The following is a 26,749-nucleotide window of genomic DNA, read 5'->3' on the forward strand; positions in this document are numbered from 1 at the left end:
TAGCTAAATTATAATGAACAGATTTGGCAGGTAAAGACTTGAGGCAGGAGCCTGGAAATGCATATTTTTGTTATGACATTGTTTACTGAAGTTACTAGATAACTAATTTGGTTGTAGCATATGTGGATTTCAAATATAGCACCATTTATTTAAATATGGATCAACTTCATTATAGTTATCATATGAAAACTCTTGCCAATAAATCTAGCTAAAACCTGAAATAAAACTTGAGTGTCAGAAGCAAAATTGCAAAGCCCCCTGTTACCTCTAATTGAAATCACATAAAATGTTGGTTAGTTGCATTTTCATGGGTTTATATATCATTACACACAATGTCATTGAAATGTGAAAGCAAGAAGAATTGATTAGTAAGTTGTATTTAAATTCTAATTCCCCACAAATTGTGCATACCTCTGAGGTTGTTTTAGAGAGCTGCTTTTAGAAAATCTCTACAACCTCAACTAATTAATTTACACAGGGCTCTACCACACAGCCTTAATTGAAGTGTCTCTCAGCACTGACAAACCGCAGTGGGACGATACTTAAGAATACCATAGACAGAGGACTTTGAAATGAGAACGGCCTCTTTGCCACTAAGGTTCTTTGGTGCAAGTTATCGTTTTATTTTCATTTCTGTTCTAATTGTGATTTGTTCACACCTATATATGATCTTTCTAAAGTTTATCTTTTGTAAAGACATCTTCCTGTCCCTGCCTCATTACGTGGTATTTTAATGAGGAAATACTAAATCAGTCCATCTCAACACTGAATCTCAGTGTAGTCTAATCTGCACTGGTGAGGAACGGTTGCCAGGATAGAGGTTTAATTCAAATCGAAGTGTGAAGATTTGGTTACGCTTTAATGTGAGTCTTGGAGTTCTGCGTGTGTGTCATTTTCTTTAAATTTGTAAATCATTACCCGGCATCCTTGGACCTCTGTGACCTATAAAGATGATTTGAATGCTGAAGAAAAGTACTGATTTGATTTTGTAGAGTAATTCAGACAGATTAAAAAAAAAAAAAAAGTCTGAGGAAAGTTATTGCAATTTATTTTTTAGATTCATTTTTTTAACGGATAATTTCTTCTAATCTCTTTTCCGAAGAACTTGAATTTTATTGATTGCAAATAAACATATGGTCCGTCAGCAGAAACCGAGTTAAGATGAAGTGCATTGGCTTGTTAAACAGTTTCCAAAATGAAAGCCTGTTTTCTAATTATTAGGGAATGCTGGTGACAGGAGAAATTGGGCAGAGCTGCTTGCCAAAGTCTTTTCTGTATTATCTGTACACTTCGAATTTTGCTCGCGTTTAAATTAAATGTGAAAGATTGGTAATTCTTTGACTTGGTGCTCTAGTTGTCACTGCACTTAGCCGCTGGTAGAATTTTTAAGGTTCAGTTGTGCCTGGTGTTTACCATTTTTATATTTTAGCCTTTTAAAAAAACCGTTTCTTTCATGACACTTTGTTGTTGTTTTTTTCTTTTTCACTCATACAGTATGTTAAAGGACACCAGCACCTTAAAGCTTAAAACATAAACTTCAAAATATTGATTCATAGGAAAAATACTTTTGTTTGGAAGAACACTGACTGAGGCTCTTGTGCTACATCAACATTCTTTTTTACAAGAGTGTTATCACTTGTTACATTTCACTTAGAAGACTTCTAAATTTTTGCCTTTTATATGTTTTGGTAGTTTTTAGTGTGTGTGTGTGTGTGTGTGTGTGTGTGTGTGTGTGTGTATGTATGTATGTGTATGAGGGATCTACAGTGGGGCCAGCCAGACTGATTGTTTTAGGAGTGGCTTTGTGACTTAGAGTGTTTAACGAGAGGCGTAATGATACCTAAGGAATATGCAGCCACTTCCATGGTTTGCCTCATGGTAAGTCTTCACCCAATTAAGGTTGACTTTAGAGTCAAGAGCTATGTTGAAGTTACATTTAAGTTTCATTTCCCATTGATGAGGGTTGAGGAGAGGCGGACAGTGGTCCAACGATATGTATGGTGTGGTTTCATAGGACACATCCCTGGTGCAGTAGACCTTGAATGGAAGTTTAACATTTTGGTTTGTAGATGCCACTAATGCTGATTACTTTTCAGACATTTCAGTAACAATCTTCGTGAAGGTGCTTGAAAACATTCAGCATTAGATGGAGCTATAAGGCGGTATTGGTTGTGTCAGAAAAGCTGTCTAGAAGATGCATAAAATATATGATGCTGAACTATAGTTTAGAAAGCATTGCCTTCTCCCTGTCCTTCTTTTATTTTTTTTCCATTGTAATGACCTTAATAGTAGACCCAATGAACCAACTGTATCCTTCCAGTTTCCCATCTGGTTTCCATCAGTGTGTTTGTAAAATACTGAAGAGAGCCAGTGTATGTTGTGATGAACCTTTACATTTCATGTTGTGTCATATTGACTGTTTCCACTCTCTTGAGAATTGTTTAGGATTTAAAAAATGGCTCTGGAGGCCTTTGTTCCATTTTGTTAGCAAAACCAGATTTTGCTTAACTGTGCCTCTATTTTTGTACAGGTTGTTTCCAGTTTTTCTCTCTCACATATAATGCTGCTATGGAGATTCTTTTTTAGAGAACTTTGATTTTTCTTTCGAGATATTTCCTTTGGGGATTTGTGTTCAAAAGAAGTACTAGGCCAAAAGGAATGTAGAGTATGGCATTACTGTTCTTTGCATTTTTGTAAGACTCTTCTTTACAGGGCTAACGTATGTTAGTTCTTGTCTACGTCCTTATTACCATTTAATTGTATAATGTTTTTCATTTTCCTGTTTCTCCTCAGGTGAAAAAAAATTCCTTTTTTTTTTATCCTGTGCTATTTTTCTGTATTTGCCTTTATAAGTTCGGATCAATGTTAAGCATTTGCTGCCAACCTCCTTATTTTTATAGATAAGTAAATTGGAGCTCAAAGAGATTATAAGCTTTTCCCATGATTATACAGCTCTTTAGATTGTTAGCTACAGATCTGGAATTAGAACCCAGGTTTTCTGATTTCTAATTTAGTTCTGATGATGGTGATGATAAGAACTTATTATGCTGTAATACATAGATGGTAGGGGCTGTGGAGGGCTTACCTAACAGCTGTTGTATGACAAGTTTATGTTAGAGCTGGCCTTCCTTATCCCCACTTACTGTCATGACTTGTATGTTACTAGACGTATTCGAGAGCTGGAGGCCATGAGGCACACCACCCATAATGAAAAATAACTTTCAGTTTCTGTCACCATTAGTATTTTGTGCATACCTCTTTACAAGCAGAAAAATTTAGGGCTTTGGAAAAGGATATTTAGCCCTTGATATTTAACTTACACTTCACTGAACTAGAAAACTCTCTTCTGGTAGCACATTGCTTGAAAATAAAATAACTGCAATCGTAAATTTTTATTCTGTCACCAGCAGTGTATCTGACACTATAAAATAACTACTACACTGTGACAGTAGAGAGAGGATCCAGGCTATTAGTAGAGTGAATGCCAGAGTGATTTTCCCGTGTGTTCTGCCCCGGTGGTCTGCATGCTTAGACATTTCACTAAGTACACTCCTCCAACTCTGGCCCACGTAAATAGCAACTTGCAATTACCGAGAATATTTTCAGTAATTCATTCTTACCAGCTCTGGGAAGCACTTGATGATTATTTTCAACTAGATGGAATTTGATTTAGATTAGTTCACTTACTGATTGAGTCTTGTCAGCATTAACATGCTCGGAGGAGGCTATAGTATGGTATCTTTAGATAACTGTACTGAAATATTTTTTATTAGTTTAGTAGGATTTTACAACTACACTACTTTTTTTTTTAAATAGTGTGAATATTTTTATGTGACATGTATTGCTGAATTGGAAAGCAATCCATATTTTAGGTAGGTCTGCTATGTTAGGGACTTGTATTAATTTGTTATGAAACTGTGGGTTTTGTTTTATTTTGATAAGTCTTTTGATTACTGAAACTGTTTTAAAATATTTGAAAGGTAGGTTTATGAATATCTTGTTTATAATGTTAGCTGTCCCTGTGCACTGGACTGATTTCCAGTTGGTTGTGGCAAAAGCACTGAGTACTGAGCTTGTTCTTGGATGTTGTCAATGACTTCTAAGGACTTATAAATGAACGGCAGCCCTGTAGATTCTCGGCAGTGGAGAACCTTTTTTTTTTTTTTGTATTTTTCTGAAGTTGGAAACGGGGAGGCAGTCAGACTCCCGCATGCGCCCGACCGGGATCCACCCGGCACGCCCACCAGGGGGCGATGCTCTGCCCATCTGGGGCATCGCTCTGTTGCAACCAGAGCCATTCTAGCACCTGGGGCAGAGGCCAAGGAGCCATCCCCAGCGCCCGGGCCATCTTTTGCTCCAATGGAGCCCCGGCTGTGGGAGAGGAAGAGAGAGACAGAGAGGAAGGAGAGGGGGAGGGTGGAGAAGCAGATGGGCGCCTCTCCTGTGTGTCCTGGCCAGGAATCAAACCCAGGACTTCCGCACGCCAGGCCGAAGCTCTACCACTGAGCCAACCGGCCAGGGCCGAGAACCTTTTTTTTTTTTTAACACCTTATGGCAGTTTTGTTTTTTAAAAAAGCAATTAAGTACATATGATCAATACAAAACCTAAGAAATTTTATTCCTTTTTTATTATAATTAGATTTTATTTAATACATAGACTTTTTATATCCTTTTTGATATATTTTCAGTCCAGGTTTCTTAACATAATGCTGCAAAATAAGTAAGCCCATTTGGGTGGTCACTTTTTTAAATCCCTTGGCAGTTATTTATAGCCTTCAATACTTTGAAGTAGCTGAGGTCTGTTTTCTCACAAAGTAGCAAGCAGATCTGTGTTAAGCAAAGTAAGCCACAGTTCACATATGAAAACATATTAGCAAGAAGGCACCAGAATGATTTAAAATCTGTCTTTCTAATATCGGAGAGCCCCTCTCTCTCTTTCCCACTGAGCTCTCTAGTAAGCGCCTAGTGAAGAGTAGATAATAAGAACACTATGTAAGTAAAAAGTATTCAGGATTAGACGATATAAATGCTATGGAGAAAAATAGAGCAGGGAAGAGAACTAGAAAGAATATATTCTGCAGGCTATGCAAGATGTTCAGGGAAAGCATCATTGTATAAGAGCCATTTGAATAAAAACTGATGTTGGAGACAGTTCAAGAACTTTAGATATCTAGGAGAGGAACATTTAAAATGGAGCGAACAAGTGCAAGGGTCCTGAGGCAGGAGTGTGTCTGGATTGTTGACAGAGCAGCAAGGAGCCTGGTGTGGCTGGAGTGGAGAGACAAAAGGGCAGAGTTGTGGGGAATGAGGTTAGATGAAGTGATAAGGGTAACAGGCCATGCCGTGTTGGCACCTTATAAGACTTTTCCCCTTCAACCCCCAAAAAACCTTTTTGTGTTTGGCTTTCTTATTTAGTATAATGTTCTAGAGGTTTATCCACATTGTAGCATGTATCAGTACTACATTTATTTTTTATGGCTTAATAGTATTCCATTATATGTGCAATGTATGCATATAGTTTATGATTTGTAAACTATTTGTTTATCCATTCATTAGTTGATGGCACGTGAGGTGTTGCCACCCTTTGCCTGCTGTGAACAGTGCTAGTGTGAACATGTGTATACATGTATTCCTTTGACTACCTGGTTTTAGTTCTTTTGGGTATGTACCTGGAAGTGGAATTGAGGGGTCATAGAATAATTCTATGTTTAACTTTTTGAAGAACTGTCAAACTGTTTTCCACAGCATTTGAACCATTTTATATTCCAGCTAACAATATACAAGGGTTTCAGCTTCTCCCATCCTGACTAAAACTTGTTATTTTTCATTTATTTTGATTGTAGACATCCGAGTGGGTATGAAGTTGTACCACTCTGTGGTTTTGATTTGCATCTCCCTAATGACTAACGATGTTGAGTATCCTGTGATGTGTCTCATTTGTACATCTTCAGAGAAGTGTCTGTTCAAGTCCCTGGCCCGTTTTTAATTGGGTTGCTTTTTTGTTTGTTTGTTTTTGAGATGTAAGAATTCTTTATATATTCCAGATACTAGACCCTTATCAGATACATTATTTGCAAATATTTTCTCTTGTTCTCTAGGTTGTCTGTTCACTTTCTTGATGTCCTTTTATGTACAAAAGACTTTGTAGTCCATTTTTTTCTCTTGTTGCTTTTTCTTTTGGTGTTGTATCTTAGAATCCCTGTAGTATGAGGTAGAAGTCCCACTTTATTCCCTGTGTTTTGAAAATAGGGTGACTAGTTTGATGGATTGAATAGGTGACATGAATAAAAGGAGTCAAGGGTGAGTCTATGATATTTTTTCTGAAAACTGGGAAGGATGTGTCACTGTGATGAGAAGATCAGAAACTTGTTTTCAGTCTGTAGAGGTGAATGTCAGAGGTGTCAAGGAGACATTTAAATATGGATTTGGGGTTCAGTGGAGTGGGCTGTGCTGCAGAGTGGGTAGTACTTAGTATAAAATAGTAAAGGCATGACCCAGGGTGAAATCACTGAGTAGACAGGTATGAGGAGGAGAAAACTAAAGAAAGAAGAGAAATGGTTTCATACTGAGTCTTGAGCACTCCAGTGTTAGGAAATCAGGATCAAGGGGTAGCTTGAAGAATGAGAAAGAGTGAGAAGGAAGGTAGGAGAAAAGTCAGTAGAGTGTGATGTCTTTGAAGGCAAGTGAAGGAGTGTCTCAAAAGGAGGGAGTGGTCATCTTTGCCAAATGCTAGTGACAGGTCAACTCAGAGGAGGATTGAGATTTCGCTGCTGATGTCGCCATGTGGAGGTCACTGGTGTCTTTGGTCTGGATGTGCTCCACCATCAGGTGGAGGAGGGAAGCTGCTTACAGACTGAGTTTTTCTATCAAAGGAAGAAGAGAAGTGGTACTTGCCTAGGGAAGTTAACCAAGAGTATTTTTATAAAATGGTAGTAACATGTTTGCATGATGATGGCAAAGACTTTAGTAGGCAGGGAAAAGTGATGGTTTGGAAGAGAGGAGGGAATTGCTAGGTCTATGGCGTGGAATCGACTCGTCCCATGGAGTTCACACAGGACTCAGAAGTCTGCTGGATGACAAGCTTTACAGATGTTTTTATATACCTGCATTTGGGGACCACTCTTAACACATTTTGTTGAGTCACTCCTAAAATGGTTTAAAATCCTACCTTTCAGCTTGACGATTTCATTGTCAGCAGAAGGTTTGCTCAACAGAAATGGCAGCTCAGATAAAAATGAACCCCTCGTGGCGTTCAGTGACGGGGACAGTGTTTGCACTGCCGCAGCATCCTGACAGATGGCTGTCCCGGCACTGTCCCCCCCACCCCCTTCCCTGAGGAGCTCACTTCCTTACAAAGTCTGCTTCTTCTTTGGAGAGCTCTAATTGTTAAGTGGTTTTTTAAAAAGTTTAACTGGAGCATATGTTCTTAAATTTTTACCCACTGATGCCTGTTTCATCTTCTGGTACCACACAGAGCAAGTTTATTCTTTTATGTTCTGAGGTCAACTATATTATCGTTTTTTTTCATTCAACGAGTCTTTTTGAGCATTTGTCATGCGCCAGATGTTTTCAGGGAAGGGGCAATGGTGGTCATCAGGACAGGCAAAGTGCCTGTGGTAGGAACTTCTATTTAAGAGATCTACACATACCTGAACATAATCACCTGGCTCCTTAAACCATTTCTGCTGCAAGCTAAACATCAAACACTGCCCTGAGTGATGTTTGAGCTTCGGGTTTACTTCTGTCTTCCAAAGAGAGGAAGCTGGGGTTCCCTGTGTGGCTGAGCCCGTGCCACCCGTGTCCCGTGCGTGCCGCGGAGGCCGTCTTCTTGCCTGTGATGTGGACACCGCACTGTTGGTGCAGCCCAGAGTGGGTGGGCGGTGTCTGCTGTGGCCTCATTCTGTATGGCACTGTTTGAGATTGTGGGTAACTAAAACTCTTGGGTGTTTTTCAGACGAACTGCTAGCCATCTTGAGCTTGTAAAATTGATTTTTTGCATTCATATGTTAGACCCATGAGTTGATTATTTTCCTCAAAAGGCCATTGCTTCAATATCATCAGGAGACACCCCACTAGCCACTTGCACACATGGTAACCTCAGGAATCAATGCCAGCACTTATTTTAAATCCTCATGGGGATGAAGGGGATACGATAGCATCTAAAAGTTTGACATAGCTGTCAAAATTGATGGAGTAAACTACTGTTGATATGTGAACATGTAAACAACAGGATTTAGATCAAATTGGTTAGCTGCTGAAAAATGAATTTCATTTCACAAAAATAAAAATCATCTCTTTTTAAGAATGTACCGATCTTATTGAAGTACATCTATAACTGTTTCACAGTCTCCATTTCATCTTGAGAACTTTTATGTCAATAGATGCTTGTCCCCTAAACTGACAGAATGTAGAACAAAGATGGGTTCTTTATGGTGTGCGAAGATCTGAGCACTGTTCTTTTTTTTTTTTTTTGCCTTCAGTTACTGTTTTGAACTGTGTCTCTGCAGGAGTCTAAAGTCTGCTTCTTTAATTGTTCCTTGTTGAATCTTGTACAGATCACTCTGGTTGGGTTTTGCTCACTTGTAAAGGGGAAAGTCACTGAGACCTTGATCTATCTTTCCTTGTTCAATGTGGACTAAGTTTCTCTTATGGATGCTTGACTTTGCTGTCATTTTGAAGAAAATGTCTTTTATGCTTTTGAAAAAAATGGAACTGTCTTTGATGCTAATATTCATATTCTTGTGTTGTATCAAGAATGTAATTGAGCGTGCCAACCATTTTTGAAGTCTTTACAACAGGATATGCTTTGTCTGAGCCTCACTCCAGGAGCTAGTCATTCTCTGTGAAAGTGTGTCATTTCTCCTTGGTGTAAGGCATCTGGTGTGAGGAAGTACCCTTGCAGTATATAAATTCATCAGGTTATAATTGCAGTGCCTTTTAAATTGACTGTTACATATTCTACACTGTTGATATATTCTTATTCCACCCAGGTTAATTTTTGTTCCTACTGTCTGGATTAAAAGGTACAGGGAATAACTCTTACAAAGTTCTCTAGTTTTTAACTTTTTAAAAAAACTAGTATCATTAATTTTCAGATTTTAGGGTGCTTGAGAGTTACTTTGGGGTGAGCTGGTTAAAATTCCAATTCTTGGGATCCACCCAAGGTTTTAGGGGCTGGATCTTAAGAATATGTATTTTTACAAGTGAACTCCAGGTGATTCTAAGAAAGGTGGTCTTTCACCAGACTTACCTAATTGGCCTGAGTATGTATTTTCATGACAAACATCAGTCAAGTTTAGTTACATTTCCTCTATGTTTGAATAGTCAAACCCTGCTAGTCCAAATGGATTTTAGAAGTGTTATACTTTTTGTTTGGATAGCTATTACATCTTCCAAAATAGATATCAATGAATATTATGTTAATGATTGATCAGAACATACACCTGTATACACTATTACTATATTTGTTTGTTTTTAAACATCTGAGTATTTATTTCACCAGATGCTCAAATATGGAGACTATATAATATGTTTTAACGTAACTGCTAATAAATTGAGATTAAGATTTTTTACTTACCTAGTAGGAAAAAGCAATTACAAGCAAAGAAAATGGCTCATAAGTTCCACTTTCAGTTAATTCCTAGGGCTGAGAGCTGCTTCTTCCTGACCCGTTCCTTTATTTGCTGAAGGTGTGGTCTGACCAAGGGCGTTTCAGTCAGCGGGGGAGCCCCTAAGAGACTGCATTTGATACTCCTCTGACACCAACCAGCCTTCCTGATGTTTATCTTTCAGATTGGTACTTGACTTTATTTAGAAGTTTGTTGAATTACAGTTTTAAGCCCTACAAATAAGGCTTATTTGTATTATCATTATCACTGACTTTTATTTCAGAAGCTCACTTTAAGTATTCTCAGATTAGCAGGTACTATGAATTTAAGAAAATGTTGATATGGAAATTCTCAGAGTTCTGTACCTTCATTCAACAGATATTTGTTGTGTGTAAGGAGACAACTCATTGCATTGCCTCGGAGAACGCCAGTGTAACACGGATTAGCTGTGGTTGTGGGGGACGTGTTTATAAGTGTGTGTATTCATTTAAATTATAAATATTTCTTTGTAGAATTTTCGTGTGGTTTTTTTTTTTTTTAAAGCTTTCACTTTTATTTTTCTTTTTTTCTTTTCTTTTCTTTTTTTTTTTTCTGAAGCTGGAAACAGGGAGAGACAGTCAGACAGACTCCCGCATGCGCCCGACCGGGATCCACCTGGCACGCCCACCAGGGGTGATGCTCTGCCCACCAGGGGGCGATGCTCTGCTGCGACCAGAGCCACTCTAGCACCCGGGGCAGAGGCCAAGGAGCCATCCCCAGCGCCCGGGCCATCTTTGCTTCAATGGAGCCTTGGCTGCGGGAGGGGAAGAGAGAGACAGAGAGGAAGGAGGGGGGGTGGAGAAGCAAATGTGCGCTTCTCCTATGTGCCCTGGCCGGGAATCGAACCTGGGTTCCCCGCACGCCAGGCCGACGCTCTACCGCTGAGCCAACCGGCCAGGGCCTTCATGTGGTTTTGAAGGCCAAATAATGGGCCACCTTAATGAACTGATCAGAGAACTATCTCAACAGAATGGGATATTTGTTTTAATTCCTTTGTGAAATTAAGTCCTGCAGATTTTCCCATTATGCATATACCTATGCAATGATTTCTTCAGTCTAGTCACAGATTTGCTGTGGCATCTTTTGTTGACTTGTTGTCTGGTCTGTCGATGCAGAAGACATTTATGAAAGCATCCTGTTGCAGTTCCATTGTAGGAAAATGGTCCCTTATGAGGTGACCTCACATTAACTGCTCAAAGTGATCAAGCCTTAGTGTGGTATGTCACTCCACTCATGATGAACAAATTAACAGATAGCATGAATTCTCAATTCATTTTAGTGCCTCATTCTCAGAGATTTGGTAGTTTAACCCATCTCAAATAATAATTGTAATTTATTATTTTTCAGGCAGCTATTTAAATAAATTAGGCAATTAAGAACAGATTTATTTTTTGTTTTGCTGCTGGTTTATATATAATGCCCGGTGCTCACAGTGTGGGCATTTCAGCAAGGCTACATCGACATGTGTAAGAAGTGCCTTACCTTTGGCATTCAGGACAGTTATTTATAAGTGCATTATATTTGCATAGCATTTTCTATTTCTTGAGCAGTTTTATAAATTTTATTTTAGCTGCTGCAGACTCTATGAGTCAGGTAGGATGGTGGAGCCTATTTTCACATAATGAAACTGAATTCCCAGAAGTGGAGTGACTCACTTAGAATCAGAAGATTAATAAGTGGCTGAACACGGTCTGGATACTGTCTTCTGATTTCTGTCCATTGTATGGAGTCCTTTCTGGCCCATGCGGTCAGTGCGTCTCATAAAGGCCACTTCTGATGGAGAACTTCTTGCGTCTTTCACTTTCTTACCCCCTCCTTGCCCACATGCTAGGACTTGCTTGTCTGGGGTTTTAAAATTCATGTTGCCAGTCAAGTTATATATTTTTTTTCCATAGAGACAGAGAAAGAGTCAGAGAGAAGGATAGACAGGGACAGACAGACAGGAACGGAGAGATGAGAAGCATCAATCATTAGTTTTTCTTTGCACATTGTGACACCTTAATTGTTCATTGATTGCTTTCTCATATGTGCCTTGACTGCGGGCCTTCAGCAGACCGAGTAACCCCTTGCTCGAGCCAGTGACCTTGGGTCCAAGCTGGTGAGCTTTTGCTCAAACCAGATGAGCCCTCGCTCAAGCTGGCGACCTCAGGGTCTTGAACCTGGGTCCTCTGCATCCCAGTCCGAAGTTCCATCCACTGCACCACCTCCTGGTCAGGCTAAGTTACATGTTTCTTTTCCTATGTTTTCCCTCAAGAATTAACTTTGCTCTGGGTCCTTGAGATGTTAGTGAGTACACCCAGAATTCTTCTCAGTACTTGGGTCTTGTTACTCCACCTTTCTGAACTATGATAATTTCTCAAAAGCTCTTAGTTCTGTTTCCCTTGTTGTTGTCTTGGGGAACAGGTAGTTTGTCTCGTCACCATCTACCCAGTGTACTTTAAGCCATGAGTGTTTTATACTTAAGACATAGAAATTAATTTCTATAGATAATAATAGAAGACAAGTGTAGCCCTCATAAAGCAGCATCTCTGTTTTGTCAGAATCAGAGGCTGTCAGTTAATTGAGCACAAATATAGAGCTGGAGCTCTTGTTTGCCCCAGAACACTAGTTTTTTAGGGAAGATCTAGCAATGAGAGCCCTAGAGAGCACTAGGATACAGCATATAAGCAAGAGATTTTACGGATCAATAATGATAATAGATTTTTTTTTCTTTATCAAGTGACTTGTATGTGCCAGGCTTTTAGTAGAAATTATCTTTAGTCTTTAAAATGGCCCAGGAAAAGTGCTAATTTTGTGTTACAGAAAGGAAATTCAGATGTAAACAGTTTTCAAGTGGTTTTATTCAAGGCATATCATAAGCAAGTGGTGGCATCAGGAGTTGAACCCAGGTCTGTTAGACTTCCTGCTTGTACTCTTCCTAATATACCATGAGGTCTCCATAGGGTGTATCTGAGTATTCAGGTAAACGAAGGACTAGATCCAGCAGTGATCAGTTATTGCAGAAGACTCTTTTGGAGAATGGCAGTTTGGATAGATAAGTAGGAGAAATAGAGAAGGAGTGTATGTGTGTGTATGTGTGTGTGAGAGATCAGGTTAACATGAGAGGAAAGATTTTGTTGGCGGATACTCTCCCAAAATGTAGACTCGTGGGACCAAGTCTTGATCCTGACTGCTAGAGGGAGGGAATTCATTTGGCCGATAAGGTTGGATTCATCTACTGGGAAGGAAGATTAGGCAATTGTGGATTCTGGAAAGGACAGTATGGATGAAGATGACTTTAAAGCAGCGGTTCTCAACCTGTGGGTCGCGACCCCGGCGGGGGTCGAACGACCAAAACACAGGGGTCGCCTAAAGCCATAAAGCCATCGGAATACATATTTTATTTAAAAATGTATTGTATAATAAATATGTATTTTCCGATGGCTTTAGGCGACCCCTGTGTTTTGGTGGTTCAACCCCCGCCGGGGTCGCGACCCACAGGTTGAGAACCGCTGCTTTAAAGGCTGTAAATAGTAGGTGAATAATATCTTGTGTAAATCAGTTGTGTAGTGCAGTGGTCCCCAAACCCTGGGCCGCAGACAGGTACTGGTCCATGGGCCATTTGGTACCGGTCCGCAGAGAAAGAATAAATAACTTACATTATTTCTGTTTTATTTATATTTAAGTCTGAACGATGGTTTTATTTTTAAAAAATGACCAGATTCCCTCTGTTACATCCTTCTAAGACTCACTCTTGACGCTTTTCTCGGTTACGTGATACATTTATCCGTCCCACCCTAAAGGCTGGTCTGTGAAAATTTTTCTGACATTAAACCAGTCCATGGCCCAAAAAAGGTTGGGGGACCACTGGTGTAGTAGACATCCTCTGAGATCCCTCCCTCAGTTACTGTTTGGGAACCTACTTCTGACCACTGATATGCAGTCCCTAGCTTGAGAAGGAGTTGAGTCACCTCTAGTCCTAGGAAAGAGATATCATGGCCCTGTTCCTATGATTGCAGTGGAAGCCTCTGGGCCAGTGAGGTCAAGGGTAATAGAGTTTCCTCGCAAATCTGTCTATGTCTTTTGCTCCCTCACTCACCTGGGCCCCTCCATCTACTTCTCTTTCTCTTCATGGTTTTTTCTTTTCCTCAATAGTAATAAAGGAACAGATATGCTCAAGAGGTCATGTCAGTCATCCACATTAAGCAGAATAGAGAGAAACTTGACCCTTGTTGCAATTACTAAATGGCTGAATTTATAAACCCTGAGCTTTTCCTATCCCTGGGCTTCCAGTCCTGTTAGCTGATAAGCGCCATTGATTGCTAAAGCAGTACTGTATAAGGTGAGTGTTCTATTATGTGCAGTGAGTTGCATCCTAACTGATAGCGGGTCTCACTAAAGGTTTCAGTGAGGTTGGGAGAACAGACTTCATGACTTGGGAGGAATGAAAATATGCTTTATTTGATTATGACCAGAAAGGGGAAGTGTCAAAGTAGGGAGATGGAAGGTGCTGTTTTGATCAGGGGTCTGTGTATTTCGGCTGTGGTCCCAAGATGGTGTTTAGCTCTAGGAGGTAGGGACTGTTTCACTGGTTTACCCAGTATCCACAATGCCTAGAGCAAAGCCTGGCAGATCCTGGCCTTTACACTAGTTGATAGATCAAGTGAATGAATGAGTATAAACAAAAGTTTGCAGATTTACTGGGAAATGAGGTCAAGGAGAGTATCATGTATTGCTGGGAATAGTATGGACCCTAAAAACAAGTGAAGTAGTTATTGGGATGCTGGCTTGTGAAATTGGCAGGAAGTATTTGGGTAAAAGAAAATTTAACTAAGTTGTGTGGTCACACTATTTAAGGCCACAGGAACACTGCTTTGGGAACAATTTCTTCTCTAGTTTGTCCTTAATTCTTTTTCTTGTTAAATGGATCATTTTTTGTGTGTCTTCCAAAATATTTTGACTTTCTTACAAGACTATACTGTAAGATAGAGAGCAGAGGAAGAAAATTTAAGGGCTTTTTTTCTAGGTCAGATCTTAATAGAAAATCAGCATGGCAGTGATTGATGTGCTAGGTGAAGATTCTATTACAGTGTTCCTGTGACTTGCCGAGATGTGAAGAGAGGTGGTGTCATTAAAAACCCACGGTGTGCTTGCATAGGGACTTTGCTATGATGAGCTTTCCTTCTGTGGCCTCTTTTCTTGCAAAATAGGAATGCAGAAGTTATTCAGAATGTTAGATTTTAAAAAAATTGACAGAAAACTCACTATCCAAGAATAAATAAATATATATGTTAGTTCTTAGTCCATTTAGGCTGCTAAAACAGAATACTATAGACTGGATTACTTATGAACAACAGAAATTTATATTTTACTGTTCTGGAGGCTGGGGAAGTCCAAGATCTAGCCCCTGGCTGATTCAGTGAAGGTCTGCTTCCTGGCTCAGGGACATGGTCTTCTCACTGTGCCCTCACAGGTTGGAAGAGGCAAAGAGCTCACTTGGCCGTTTTTGTTTTTTTTTGTAATAAGGTTGTAATTCCGTCATGGGGGCTGCACCCTCATGATTATTTACCACCTAGAGGCCTTACCTCCAAATACTATCATATTGGGAAATAGGTTTCAACCTATGAATTTTGCTGAGCCACAGATATTATCTATAGAAATTCTTAGCAGAAAAAATATTTTAGTATTTTTGAAAAAAATTAGGATGTATTTCATAATTATAGATTTGTGAATAGGGCAAAAGAAACTTAAAAAGAAATTATAACTTTCAAACACTGTAGAACTTGGAATATCTTAATTGAGGTTGTTGTGGGGTTTTGGGTTTTTTGGGGGATTTGTGTGTGTGTGTGTGTGTGTGTAGGTCATTCTGTCAACAAATTATATGGTATTTATTGATCCAAAATGACATTTGCTTTCTCAGGTTTTTGGAACTATTTTTTGGTATATATTAGGTTAGCCAAGGAAATGCTATAGAGAGCAGTTTTTAAAAATGAAGTTTACATTAAATGGATACATGTGTGTGCTCATCAATGTGTCAATTCTAAATTTTACATTACCTCTTAAAGGGAACTCATCAAAATTTGTGATTACAGGATTGTCAGTCTCCCATGGAAATGTAATCTTTTCACTATTCTAGATCGCATTCAAGGAGGGATTAGTGCTCTCGCAGTCCACCTCCACTTTGGAAAGTCTTGGCAGCATTATGGCTCTCTGCACCCCAAAGGAAGTAACACAGTTTTAGCTTCCAGTCACTGTGAATGGAGCCCTGGTCCCTTCTCCAGGACTCACTGGAAGAGGCCTGCTCAGATGCTCTGCTCACATCTTTTTTTTAATTTAGTTTTTATTTACAGAGACAGAGAGAGGGACAGACAGGAGGGAGAGAAATGAGAAGCATCACTTCTTTGTTGTGCCACTTTAGTTGTTCATTGATTGTTTTCTCACATGTGCCTTGATTGGGGGGGCTCCAGCTGAGCCAGTTACCTCTTGCTCAAGCCAGTGACCTTGGTCTCAAACCAGCAACCTTGGGCTTCAAGCCAGTGACTATGGGGTTATGTCTATGATCCCACACTCAAGCTGGTGACCAGCGTTCAAGCTGTGAGCCCATGCCCAAGATGGATGATCACACGCTCAAGCTGGAGATCTTGGGGTTTTATAACTGGGTCCTTTGTGTCCCAGTCCGTCGCTCTACACTGTGCCACTGCCTGGTCAGACTCTGCTCACATCTTGGTGCTTTCCATTTTCTTGTGGCTGGTGTCAGTGAATTCTGCCTTGTACCTTCCAGGTAGGGTTGGTGTGACTACTGCACGGATGTCCTGTTTGGTATGGGTGTAGACTCGTATCTTTGAGGGCGACTGTTTTCAAATTCTTATGACTGGGAAACACTGTCAGAAATGCATTTGACATTATGATACTGTATTCTCACATATATGATATCCATGTTTTCACAAGACAGTACACTTACCCTTGACAGTGATGTACTCCGTTTTCCATTCCATTTTATACTAATAATCTGTTGCTATTGGCACTTCGAAAAGCATGCATTTGCCCTGATTTCTAAGGTAGAGTAAGTAGTCAACCCTGGAGTTCTCCAGAAGTGTTTCTGTCTGTTCTCCAGCAGAAATGGATTCATTTAATGACTGGCTGTAACCTACTCATGCCCACAGTCACTCTGTTAGTGTTAATGACATTCCAAAAATGCCATAATACTGCAGTATTTCTTTATAGAAAACTCTGTACTAGATATGAAATTGTATTTTTAGTGAATTAGCACCTGTGCCCCTCATAGTCATCTATTAGGTGTGAACACTGTGATTGTATATCTATTTTATAAATGAACAGAGAGGTTCATTATTCTGCCAAGAAAGTAGCAAAGCAAGGACACTGTACATAATGCTGCATTATTGCAAAAGTTCTGCTTTTTGTCCTAATAACACCTTTCTTACATAGTTATGAATGTTCTAAAATGGGTATTAAGGAACATATATAAATTATGATTACTTACATATAAAATCATTTACTTTTTATAAGTTAATAATTTGTATTTTTAAAGTTGTGGGCAGACTATAATGTAAATCTTCATCTGATTTGCAAATTATAAGATGAATTTAAATGAGAAAAAATAAGTTTTGAGATTTTATCTGTGGTTTACATTAAGCAAAGTCATCAAGGCTGCCTCCTTTCCCACATTTATTGATAATTACCACGCCTCAAATATATTTGCTTTAGCTGTAGATAGATTTTTATATGCAGGTAGTTATGTTTTTATGAGCTTAAAAATTTTATAGCTGTGATTGAAAAATATTGAACTAATGGAAGCAAATCTTTTTCAGAGGGAAATAACAGCATGAGAAATATGTCAACTTTGGACTTGATGTTTTGAAAGACAAATTATAATTTTCAGTGGAGTAGCTATTAACCAGATCACACGGTGGTAATTCTAGGTACAAAATCACATGATATATGATGCCTCATTGTTTTGAGTGAATTAGGAAACATTTTATACCTATATATAAAGATCTGACGTCATTATAGATTATGGGTATGACCTGTCTGTTGTTGGTTGCTTCGGGAACTAGTATACAAATTTACTTTCAGATATAAGCAAAACATTAATATACATAGGCTTTGGTTTGTACCACTGGATTGGATCTACCAGAACCCAATAAATAGTGTGTATTGAATTTTGACATAGCTCATATGATTTATTATTCTTTTCATCCTTCTTTGGGAGTTATCCTCATTAATAATAGGGTTAATGCTACACCCAGCACTTGCTCCATGAATGCCACTGAAGTATATTAAAGAGAAACTCTGGATATTACAGTTTAGCAGTCAGACTTTTTTGAAGGGAAGTCAAATACCTATATATGAAAAATCAGTATACATACATCTGATACTTTAGGTACACGCTTACAATATCTTATTGTACACAGAGAGTTCTTGAGGCATAGTCTATGTAATTACTTAGATGAGAAGATTATGAAACTTAGTTGCAATTTGAAATGTTTTCAGAGCCTAATTACATATCCTGGTATGGTGTACTAATTTGTTTTAATTTTTTATTCAGTAAAAAACAAAAACCGGCAAAAATTTTAAAGCATACCAAGAGTGTGATAATGGGTTGCCATCAATTCCATTTAGTTGTTAGTGGCATACTAACCATCAGTTTTTGCTATTTCCTTTAGTCAGGTGTCCCTGGGAATGTTGGAGGTATCTCAGGATAGCAGCCAGCTGGTCATGGAGCATTTCTTAAGCTTTTCATTCATTATCTAAATTCTTTGTTGCTGAGCATTCTTTTTAAGATTGTAAGTTAACAGGTAATTTTTTAACCTTGCCAAATATTTGACCACCATTATCCTTGGCCAGCATCACCTGTGCACTTTGATGCCTAAGCACAGGCAGCTTTGCAATATGTTAACCTTTCTTTTTTTTTTTTTGTATTTTTCTGAAACTGGAAACGGGGAGGCAGTCAGACAGACTCCCGCATGAGCCCGACCGGGATCCACCTGGCACGCCCACCAGGGGGGATGTTCTGCCCATTTGGGGCGTCGCTCCGCTGTGACCAGAGCCACTCTAGCGCCTGAGGCAGAGGCCACAGAGCCATCCCCAGTGCCCGGGCCATCTTTTGCTCCAATGGAGCCTTGGCTGCAGGAGGGGAAGAGAGAGACAGAGAGGAAGGAGAGGGGGAGGGGTGGAGAAGCAGATGGGCGCCTCTCCTGTGTGCCCTGGCCGGGAATTGAACCCGGGACTTCCGCACGCCAGGCCGATGCTCTACCACTGAGCCAACCGGCCAGGGCCTTAACCTTTCTTTAGCTGAGTTCATATGTGTATATAAAATGAAAGCAGATATGTCACGCATTTTTGTTGTTTTATGAAAGAATTTTCTAATGGTACAAAAATAGCCTTACGGCAACATTAGAACAAACTCTACCTCCAACTATAATGAACCCCATTTTTTTCTGACCTAATTGTGTATATGTATATGTATATGTATATGTATATGTATGTGTGTGTATGTGTGTGTGTCTGTGTGTACAAAGCAGTTTTTTGGGCACAGCTTAAATTGCTATATTATAATCAGCCTTGGTGCTCTGTGAGTAGATCATTTTTCTTATGAAAAATTGAAATAATTATTATTTTAATAATGCTAAATAAAATCTTAATTGTATTTTGAATAGGTAAACCAGTTTGACCATTGCTCACTCTGAAGCAAGTATTCTCTCTGCGTTTAGGGGGCCTTGTACTGATGGCTGCCTCCCAAATTTCTGATAGAACTGGAATAACCTGTCACTATGGCTACCAGAATTTAAATTTACTGTTATTAGGGGGAAGCTTATAAACTCCCAAGACACTCAGAAGTTGAATTCATCCACTAAATCTCTAACTGCTCCCATAGGACCTAGCGGAGAAGCCCTGTAGATATTAGTATTATTTCTTCCACATCAGGTTTGTGGATTGGATAACTTGACAATCTTTCTACTTTTTTTACAAAAGAAAATGGTTTAGTATGTAAAAGCAATACTGATCTTTTTTTTCTTTATAATACAATTGCTCTGCAAGCTATTGTCTATACTGTTGCTGGAATTCATTATATAAGGCAGATATCCTGTGTCTCCTGCATTAAGAACTCACCATGGGCTTATATGCACCTACAAGAGTCTTAAGGCAGTGGTCCCCAACCTTTTTTAGGCCACAGACCGGTTTAATGTCAGAAAATATTTTCATGGACCGGCCTTTAGGGTGGGATGGATAAATGTATCACGTGACTGAGACAAGCGTCAAGAGTGAGTCTTAGACAGCTGTAACAGAGGGAATCTGGTCATTTTTTAAAAATAAAACATCATTCAGACTTAAATATAAATAAAATGGAAATAATGTAAGTTATTTATTTTTTCTCCGCGGACCGGTATATCAAATGGCCCATGGACCAGTACCGGTCCGCAGCCCGAGGATTGGGGACCACTGCCTTAAGGAGAAAGTCTAGCTGCGTACCCTACCCTGCAAGGTCTCAGATATGGCCCTGGAATGCTTCTGCGGTTCCTCTGCCCAATAGTCCTTGTGGACACTCTGGGCCCTAGTCACATAGAACTATTATTGGTGGGTGCTGGCAGTACCATTAGATCACACTGCCGTATCTTTGCTTATATTGATGTGGCTCTCCAGAACCTACTGGTTCCCTCAGTCTACCTTTCAATTCTAGGAAGGTGTTTTTCTGTACTAGTCTGGCAGTTCTGCAGGGATGGTCTACATCTTATTTACAGCTCTGTCTCTCGTGTCAAGCAGAGAACCCTCAATAATGTTTGAAATCAGTAATGAATATCACCCACTCATTCTCTTCACTAAGAGATTAGAACATTAGAGAGATTTGTCCAGTGTTAAGATTTTTTTCCAAGGTATATTATTTGTAGATGAGAGGTTAGAAACATTTGATTGTATTTTATGTTTATGTAAGTGTACCAAATTTGCTTGAGTTCCAGATATTAGGGTAGGAGCTATATATAGATGTGTTAGCCTAATTATCATGACAACCAGTTGGGGTAGATTTTAAATATATTTTAAAGGAACTGAGTAGTAAACAGATTCAGAAAAGTTCGGGAGTTTGTACAAGTTTCCAGTCAGTAAATAGAAAATTCCATACCGTTTTTACAGGTTATTTGCCATCATTCTAAGACTAGATTATTGACTGTAGTATATGTTAAAGAAATAATTTATTTTTATTTTTTAAATGTTTTATTATATAGTCATATTATCTCCTCCAGTTATTCTGTTTCAGTGTTAATTTATGTGCCTATTTGAGGACAATATATAATTGAGCAATAATGGATATATATGTCCATTTTCTCAAGATGATGGCAGTCTTCAAAATAAAAATGTACAGTTTTTATAGCATGATTATGGATATTTGCTTAGAATAACAATATATGACCTTTAAACAGTCTCCTTTTTATTAAACATTTCCCTGCATTTCTTTAAATGTGAACCATTGTCATGTCAGTCTGAAAAATTCAAAGTGTGATATATTGCAGTTGACCATAGACTTCAGCTCTTTACCATTAAAAATACTTTACATTCAGTAAGTTTTCATGTTTTTTGATTGATATACCATTTTCAGTTCACAATTAAGAAAAATGATAAAACCACCTTGTAATATTTTCTATACTCCCAAATATTTCTTAAATATAAATGTGTATACTTTGTCATCAGGAGCTGTGAGCTGTAGGTCCTAAATCATAGCTGAGATTTAACCCCTTCAGATTCCTTCAGATACTGAGGATGATAATCGTCCCTATCTTACAGGCCTGTTAGGATGAGTAGATGAGTAAATGAATTAATATTGATAAAGTGCTTAGAAGAAAACTCAGGCACGCAGTAAATGCTCAATAAATACTTATGATGATTTAGGATTTTTTAATTTTCAACATGAAGTATTTTCAGAAATTCAGTTAATTTACATTTAATGTGTACCTTTAATAAATTAATGCATTAGAATAGAGAAAGCCATTCTTAGAAAGCAGGTTCAGGGTTCAATGTTTTATTCTTCCTCTTCCCCAACATGTTCGCTTAATCCTGGCCTCCTTTGAATGCAGAAAAATTAATAAATAAAATATGTTATTTGAGTATTACTCATTTCCACTCCTGTCTTCCTTGGATTCATGGTTGGCTGATGCTAGTTTTTTTTATTTGGTGTATTCACTGTGTGGCGGCAGCTCCTTCATTCATTCTAGATACTTTGTAAATATTGGTTGAATGAGTCAATGGCTGTACAGTAATGTGCTGGGTTTCTGGCTTCTTGAGCTTCAGAAGAAGGAACTCAAAGTTTTCTCATACTCCATATACTGTAACATAAATATTAAAGAAGAAGTCTCTTCGTCCACCCTCCCCAAATAATAAAGCCTTTAATATCAGTCACAGTTATGGCATTTGCCTGATAAAGTAGACATAAAGATACTAGAATTTAAATCCCAGGTAATTTTTTTTAAATAACTCACATTTGTATCTAATACTGCTTTCAAATAATCATCTTAAAATTTCAGAACCAACCCAGTGAGCAGGCAGCATGTGCTTCATAATACTAATACCAAAAGGCAGTGTGACCTGCCTGAGACTCTGCACTGCACTACCCTTCAGTGGCTAAACCAAGGTTTGGGTTGCATTCAAGTTTGAATTCAGTCCCTGGGCTGGATTTCAAGCCCCACCCCCCAAATTACAACCAGTTACTTTATATCTTTTAATGATTCATACTTTAGTCATTATTAGCCGGTGAAGATGAAAAGACAAGAAATATTGTAGAGATTAATGCAGTGATTTAATGGTAAACCATTGTCTTCCTCTTTATTAAATACGGAAATATTGGAGTAGTAATATTGAGTAAATATGGTAGTATATCAGAGTACTTAACCCTTTAGATTTGGAAGAGAAGGTGAAAAGGCTTTTGGAAACATGACCTTGGCTGATGTTTAGAAAAACAACTAGTTTTTCTTTTATTTGTTTTAAAATCGAGAACTTGTTGTAAGTGTAAATATGGACAGTAACAAAATTTAATAACACATACTTGATCTGTGTTTCGAAAACCAGGATAAAGGGTTATGCTGTCTCCTTTTCTGATATTAAAGCGTGCTGTAAATTTGGCGGCAATGTTTTATTGTAATAAGAGCAGTTCGTAACATTCAGGCTTATTTTGAATGAAAATTGAGTTTGACTAAAGAAAATCATGTCTTTCCAAATGGAAATTGAGCAGATGTACAAAAGAAACCTTAAAATTAATCTTAGATTTACCCCCCCCACACACACACATGCATCATTTCACAGTAACCTGGAACGTGACAAGGTGTGTGTAGGGGTGCTGCATATTTAGAATTTAAAATAATCACTATGGAGGTATTTTGAGGTTTTCAAAGGAACAACTATTAAGGAAATGAAATTGCCTTCCTGATTAAAAATATGCAAAGAAAATATTCTTCTTTTTAAAATCATTTTACCCTTAAATGATGACATCATTTTAAAAACTGTGAATTATTTGAATTTAATACAAGTTTTATCTCCTTCCTGTTCTCTAACTGAATGCTGTCTATTATTTTAATCATGTTAATCTACTACTTAGTGTCAAACACTGCTCTGTGGCAGCCAGAGAACAAAAGTGCTTTCTGTTCTTCCGTCTTAGTGAACCGGCCTTCACATCACGCCCGGTCCTGCAAACAGTTAGGGGTTTAATTCAAGCTGATCAATACATTCAGAACCCTTTATTTAGAGAGATCAATACAGTGTAATGAAGTCTGTGTTCCAATTTCCTTCCAAACATCACTGCCAGGCTAGGAAAGTGTCTGTTTTTCTGTTCAAAAACTCAATCAAAATTATGTTTGAGGTTCTTTTCTTATTACTCAAGATGCAGCAATGCTTTGAGCCCCATCCAGGCAAACTCCACAAAACTCACTCCTCAGTATGTACCAAAGACATGTCTTCTGTAATAACGAAGGAGTAAAAAGATACCATGTGAGCTGAGAAAGCAAAATTGAGTATCAGCAAAATACTGTGTCAGTTAATATTTATGACTTTACCTCATAAGATGATCGCTGTTAAGTGGTTTTGAATAAAATCCTTCATTTTATGGAAAGATGCCCACAGGTTAACAGCATACTTGTGAAAAGTATATGGATTATCATAACATTGGAGAGGTGATCTGTCAACTCTTAAGTTTTATAGATTCATTTATATGCAGCATGAATAAAGCAAATTGGAATCTATTGTACTTTTCCTTCTGGGTTGTTATGCTTTGTTCAGGATTTGCTCTTAAGTGAGACTTTAAACAGTTTTTTATCTTAACTTTAAAAATAGTTATATATTTGGAGTAGTGTTTAAGAGTATTTGGGGTATCAGTTTTAATATAAGGCAGTTAATTAATAATTAATTGAGACCTACTGAAGAATCTCTATGTCCTAGTTTATTTTTTACTAAGTGCTGTAAGACAGAGCTTCTATTCCTAGGCAAGACTGAAGTACTTCCAGTAAGCTGGAAGAGTTGTCCTAAGACAGTTTGGAGAAATCACCTTATAAAATGTTGCTTTAAAAAGTTTATTTTTTGGTGTTTTTTAATTAGAAATCTTAATACTAATAATGTTTAGGTAACTGTATTTTATAAGATTGATGACTAGAATTCTAGACTTGGATAGGAATATTGCTGGTGGCCTAGGCACCCTCTTCCTATGGGGCTCACTAGTTAAAAATAACAGCTTAGCTAACTTAACTTATGTTCACTTTGATAATAGAGTAATAGGAGATTGTTAAAATACTCGCAATAATAAAAGTCAGTGTAAGGATGAGCAGGAAATAAAAATTCTACTTGGAGAAAAGGCACCTGGTATGTACAAATATTGTAGTGCAAATGTGAGTAGAAGTAGTTTTGTTTTCTGTCAGCTTTTCATCAGATAGAGTGGTTGATCACAAATATAGATAGTGGTATTATTAGGGACATCCTTGAAGGAGTGATTCTGTCTGTGGTGGGGTTTGGAAACGGCTTCCGGGCAAAGGCATTTGAGCTTGGCGTTAAAACATAAGCACAAAGTAGATGAAGCCAATTGGAATTTTCTACTGGGCATTTGTTGGGTTTGGGTTCCCAGGAGTAGAAGGGAGCCCAAGACTTTCAAGATGTAGGTATAAGTAAGTGGAAGATTGTTGGCACCATTACCTGAAATAAGCACTAAGACCAAATTTCAAGTGAGAGAGAAGACATCCTCCTTTTCTAAAACCTTTAGCTCTTGCTTTGCCAAGAGAAGTAGATACAGTTTCTGCACACAGTTCCTGTACAGCAGCTCCTCAGCTGTACACCCTTGTACGTGTCCCTCTGACACTTACACCTCTTCCTGCCCACTCTGCCCAGCTAGATTCCTTGCTTGTAATTTGGTATTTTTGTTTTTTGTTTTTTTGCAAAACTCATGTCAAGTGTCATGGCTTTGTGCATGGCCACTGGGACACGGGCTTTCCTGCCCCCTTTTATACCTTTTATGGTTTATCACACTAATGAGTGCAGCTTTATTTTGAGGCACTACAGTGACCTTGTTTTCCTTGGTAACACTAATCCTGGCACACTGTTAATACTCAGTAGATTTCTGTTTGGTTAATGAATGAATGTAAAGATTGCCGATTGTTGTAAGGATAACGGAGGGATGACACCCACCAGCTGTGGTTTGGGCATAGATTTGGGGAAAAAGTTTGGGACTCTAATGCATTAGAGATGGTGCTGTGAAGCCAGAATCAAGAGAAGAGAAAAAGTCCAAGGACTGAATTGTGGGACCCAGATGTGGAGTGGAAGGAGGTTATAGGGGAAGTTAGTACAACATAAGCTGAGGATAAAGAAAATCTCCAGAGTTAAGGAACAACCAAGGAGTTAAAATACAGCATGGAGGCCAAGAAAAATGAGACATAATGAAAAGGTTGCATTCAGTGAATGGTCAGTCTCTTAGGCCCTTGAGACTAGTTTAAATAGAGTGGTTAAGATGAAAATATGTGTTCCTTTAAGAAAACATTTCACATGTTTTCACATGTCATTTGTAATGATGTGCTGGGCAGTTTAGTTTATTTAGGTGTTTTCAATTGACCTTTCACCCTTTAGTAACCATAAAGAGGGCTGAGGATTTATTTCTTTGTGGTCCTTTTCAGTTGATGTAGAGCTGGTTATTGGGTAAAACACATTCTAAGTACTGGGTACTTATGGGAAACTGCACAGAATAACATTAGTGTTTCACTGTGGTTTCATGGGTTTCTCTATTTGTCCTTGATTCATAATGAGCCTAATAGCTATAAGCTGTCACAGTGCTGTGGGTCCAATCTGATTCCAAGAGTAAAAGGTAACAACTATGGCCAAAGGGGCTTTCTCTTGAGAAGGGTTGAAACCCTTGGTAGACAGTTTAATTTTCTAATCAGGAAATTCTTATCAAAGGAAATAAAAATGTTGAGATGACTTCTTGATAGATTGAGTGATATCTGGCTGGGATGCCCTTTATATGTTGTAGCTGGGTATTTATTTCTTCACTACTGTTCTTTCATTCTTAGGTTTACAATTTAGGACAGGATGGATGGGGTCAGTGAAGTGCCATAGGTTTTCTGTCTGAGTTGGACATAAGTCATGCCATTCTTTTATATCTATCTCTTTTATATTACTGCTCATCTGTCTTCTTTATTACGGTCATGCTTGTTTTCTAAATATACACAGGCTGTCTAGCCATGCATTTGTTGGATGAAATATCAATTTCAGTCATAAGAAGGCATATATTTGTTTTATATCTATAATCATGTAACAGCAAAACTTTTGAAGAAAACAAAGTGATGTATACAACTTAATGTATCACAATCTCTATCTTTTCTATTATTGAATATTCTGTCATTTCTTAGCTCAAGTTCTCTACTAGTCATATTTTAAAGCATCTAATCCAGACAAATGTATCAGGGAGAGGGAGTTTAAGAAGTGTTGGGGCTAGCCCCATGCTGTGCCTTATCTAAATGATTGGGACCTGTGCACTTCCATACTACAGACATGTATTTCTGTGTCTGTTGTTCTACTTGTGTGTGTGTGAGAGAGAGTGATATAATTTAGACAGAGTACTTAGAGACAATTAAAAGCATGGTTTTTGG

At 38.4% G+C, this 26,749-nt stretch overlaps 1 protein-coding gene across 2 annotated transcripts in view; it reads left to right on the forward strand.

Moving 5' to 3' along the window:
* Window positions 1-26,749, forward strand: part of CDH2 (cadherin 2) — a 254,708-nt gene that overhangs the window by 44,996 nt on the left and 182,963 nt on the right. The gene's annotated exons all lie outside the window — the stretch shown is intronic.

Source organism: Saccopteryx leptura, chromosome 11, assembly GCF_036850995.1.
Source record: "Saccopteryx leptura isolate mSacLep1 chromosome 11, mSacLep1_pri_phased_curated, whole genome shotgun sequence".
In the NCBI taxonomy this organism is placed as follows: Eukaryota; Metazoa; Chordata; class Mammalia; order Chiroptera; family Emballonuridae; genus Saccopteryx; species Saccopteryx leptura.